This window comes from Spinacia oleracea, chromosome 6, assembly GCF_020520425.1.
Source record: "Spinacia oleracea cultivar Varoflay chromosome 6, BTI_SOV_V1, whole genome shotgun sequence".
In the NCBI taxonomy this organism is placed as follows: Eukaryota; Viridiplantae; Streptophyta; class Magnoliopsida; order Caryophyllales; family Amaranthaceae; genus Spinacia; species Spinacia oleracea.
In genome coordinates this window covers 42281034-42285396 of record NC_079492.1, presented here as the reverse complement: position 1 = coordinate 42285396, position 4363 = coordinate 42281034, and the positions used below count along the sequence as shown (strand labels likewise).

The window sequence follows — 4363 nt, the reverse complement described above, 5'->3', positions numbered from 1 at the left end:
TGTTGATAAGATGTAAGCATTCCAGGAAAGACAAGTATCATATTCAAAAACAGAAAATAAAATAAAATAAGTGAAGACCGGAAAGTTTTGATATCATACAATTGCATAGTAAGTTGATAACAAAAGCCATTATTATATTGCAGGAAAGAATGAAAGATTAACTTGTTGCGTAAAGCTACCTGATCATGCCATGATATTGATTAGTTCTAGCCACAGGATTGAACATACCATCAATTATCTCAACCTTGGGAGACTGAGTACCCATTGATGCTCGATAACGAGAGATGTCACCAGCCCCTGGAGCCTACAACCTGTTAATATGTTATACATCAAAGTTTAGACCATAAAATGAAGTACATCAAGGATGTATTGAATTTTTCAAAAAGTTTCTAACACCAACATCAAATATCCAAAACTAAAGCAATCCCACACCAAGTCCCCCATTGTCACAAGGAGATCAGAAACACAAACAAAACATGTGCAACACAGTAGAAGAACAACCAGCAACAGAAATAGCGGAAACAACAACAACAACATAAATAACATCAACACTGCAATAACAAAAACAACATCAACACATCCTTGCTGTACTTCATTTAAATACCGTATGGTAAGAACTAAGAAGTAGTTGCCATGCAACTGTCAGAAGCCTTAGCAAGTACACAACAACCAGAGAATCGCTAACTAAAGTAAAAGGTCAACTACACACTCTTTCACTGTCAATTTGCTCCATTTTTGGAAAATGCATAATGAATTTTGGGGTCAGAATTATTGCCTGTATATTTTATTCAATTCTTTGAGGCATTCCTAAAACTGTCAGACCCTTCAACAACATATAAAGGGGGCATCTTCCGTCCAGTAGAAAAACGAATTTTAGGGTAAGTTACGTTGAAGAGACTAGACGTGTATAAGTTCGGAGTATAACACTTTGAAAACGTATTTATCTTTATGGGGTTGAGTTGTCTGTTACTCAAAAATTACTAGTGATATCTAATAAGTTACGGTCTCCTGATTCCCCTTTTAATCAGATAAACTATCAATTCATTTAGACTTGTGTTGCAAATGAGGCTTTGAGATATCTAAATGAAATCCCTAATGACAAGTTAACTACCTTGCCATTCCCACACCACCTTTGATTCACCCTTCACAAGCTTTGGATAGCGGTCCAAATGAGAGTCTGATTCCACCAAATCTTCAACCTATTTAAAAGAAGGAAATCAAATGAGCATCAATATATGATGGGAAAGTGTATCAAATGGCAAGGACGGAAAACTGTAAATTGTACATGTTTCATGTTTAAAATGAACAAGATAAATCAGAAGGAAAAAGAAAGGAGTAGAAAAACACACGGGTAGAAAAGTAAAAGGGTACAATATAAGAATATCAAGAACATGTGTTCGGAAACTGAAAAATGTATCAAGAATTCCAGCGGAAGTAGAGGGTAAAGATAGGAAGAAAGAACTACCATCTTCCATAGAAGAGGATCTCTTCGTTCTTTGGGAGTAAGGATATGATCTCGGAGCCTTGAGGCAACTAACTAAGGTTCTCTGTCACCCATGCTCCCAGACATTAAAGCATTATCCTCCAGTGTGTCACAAACCTGTCATTTTTATGAAGAAAAGTTAAATAAATAACGGGTTAAAATATGTCAATACTCAATAATAAGAAATATTATATTAGTTAAATATTGTCATAAGAATGAAGTCAATGAACAGATTACAGAGAACCCTTGCTATATATTTAAAATGAACAATATATAGAGACCTAAATTACACCTGAATTTACTATATATTCACCAACATCAACCCGTAAATTAACCATTTAATTCAAAACCCACAAAATCAAAATCACTAATTAAAATTAGAATCAAAATCAGAGAAATTGAGATTGAGAGTTGAGCAGCTGAACTTCAGAAATTAGTAATTAAAACTAAAATCAAGCATGAAATCTGGAAATTTAAACGACCAAATTAGGTTAAAAGGTATAATTGGTACAGATAAACATGAAAATCGATCATCAGGACAAAAGAATCAAATAAAATGGAAAGCGCATCAGCTGAAATCTCATTTTCAAGCACTGCGTTTGCGACATCTAGCTTTAAGACCCTTTTCTGGTAACATTGCAAACTAGCAACATGAGTTTAAGACAACCAACCATAACCATAACCAGCACCCAACAACCTTCTACTGGTGACCAGAACAAAGCACACTTCGGATCTGAGCACCCAGACCAGCTGCTGCAACACTGCATCTGTAGAACTCCAGGAGACTAAATCACCAGAACCTGCTGGTCCGAGCAGCAAGCTACAAAGTTCAGACCTGCAACATGTCCGAGTCCTGAGAAATAAAACAAAGAGCATAACTCAAACGAAAATAACTTCAAAAAGCTTGCATAAGCCAGTAGTATGCTTGCTTGTGTGGGCAGAACATCAACACACAAATATATGAATGAAATTCAGTTTAGTTAATTTTTTTCATGCGTTTATATATCCAGACACGGTCAAAATAACACTTTACAAGTTCTAAAAGTTCATATTACAATGTCAACTCTACTAACCAAAAAAATAGTTGAGTTCCCTATCATCAATTCATCTGACATGTTACCCGCAGCTTTTAGCTAAGTAATTCATTTGTGCGTAATGCTTAAGTGATGAATTTCTAATCGCTGCAATGAACTTATCAGGGGATGGTTTTCTATGCTCGAGATTTAAAACTAAACGAACTATTACTCTACAGCAAGGTAAAGTACATTAGTTATCTCCAAATTTTGTAGATGAGAAACCTCTAAAGCCTCTAATCTGCACCTGGTCTGCACTTTTTAGTTGATGCCTGACTTGTTGGCTAGTTAATAAATAGAGACTCCAGTTCACAAAACTACAACAATAATACCCAGTTCATCAAATGAGAGAACGAAAACACTATATCAACACATACAACCCTCAGTTAGACCTTAGCTAAGTTGATTTCTTATGTGGCATCAAGCGAGCTAACCAAATTCCAAACAAGTGAAACCAGAAAATAAGAAAGAAAACTTGACCTCAATTGAATTCAGACACTAGAGATCAAGAGTAAATTTAGCTCATTAGGTACTGATGCAGGCCAACCCCTCTTGCACTAGCACCTAAATTTCCTAGGTAACAAGCAACCCAAAGAGGAAGCAATTCAAAGGTATTAAGTGACAATAGACACTGCAAATTTCTGTAACATGACAACTTTCGGAAACAAAATAAAGCTTCGGGTACAAAATGAAGCTTCGGGTACAATGATGCTTTATAAAATGTATTTAGAAACCAATTGAACAAATTAACAAATAATGAAATGTATTTAGAAACCAATGAACAGATTAACAAAGAAATAGGAAAAATGTTGTTGTGGGCAAAATTACCGTGCCTTCGTGTACCAATGAGGATGTGACACCTGGTACGTATTGCGCCCCCTAAGCAGAAATCATACGAAGTCTACTCCGGGGCATGAGTATTAATCTAGGTATCTACAATGTATGTATTTAAGTATGTATAAATGTATGTATAAAACCTATACCTGGAAAAGGGCTTAATTAGTATGTATCCCAAGTGAATGACTAAGCACAATAGGCCCAAATAGCCCACTATTGCCAAAAGGGACCAGAGAACTGTAAGGAGAAAGGACACGTGTCCTCCTCCCATTCCCCAACCAATCATGTAAGGGGAATATTAGGTCATTCCCACAAAAACCTAGTACTATAAATATTCCCACTTCCCTAGAAAAAGGGGTCACAATCAATACATTCTAGAGCAATTGCTGCTCTGCCTTCTCTCTACTTTCTCTCTCTATAAAAATATAATCTTGTTTAATCTTTAAAAGTTACCAAGAAACCTCCAAGGTATCTCACCGGAAAAACCCCACAACATTTGGCGCCGTCCGTGGGGAGGTACGGTAACATGGAAGATCAACGACAGGACAACGATGCTGGGCGGCCTACGCGAGTAGAGAGGCCACCCCTCGAAAGAGAAATGCCGACTGAACATCATACGCTGGCCACAAGAATCACCGAAGATGCCGCGCGTATATTTGCGGCCGGGCACACCCCTCGTCACACTGCCGAGGTAGAGGTGCTCAGCGAGGAGGACGACCAGGCCAATCGCACCCCTCCTGGAGGACACCTGGATCCTTGGGTGGATACGGTAATAGAGGAGAACCCTGATATGCCTGTCTCTGTGGGTGCTCTTCGGGCTATTTTGGCTGAGTTCCAAGCTGATGTGGGAAAGACAGTTAATGCTGAGGTACAGAAGAGTATGGTGATCTACACCACTGCTGTGGCTGCAAATCATGAGAGGCCGGCAAGCAATAGGCCAACACTTTCTTTGCGCCCCCCAAATGTCTGG

At 38.1% G+C, this 4363-nt stretch overlaps 1 long non-coding RNA gene across 1 annotated transcript; it reads right to left on the bottom strand.

Annotated features, from left to right (window-relative positions):
* Positions 1–224: 224 nt before the first annotated feature.
* Positions 225–1791, bottom strand: LOC130462426 (uncharacterized). Its single transcript, XR_008922609.1, has 3 exons — positions 1466–1791; positions 1112–1199; positions 225–311 (listed from the first exon to the last, which is right to left on the bottom strand). It is a non-coding gene; the product is annotated as an uncharacterized lncRNA (long non-coding RNA).
* Positions 1792–4363: the final 2572 nt, after the last annotated feature.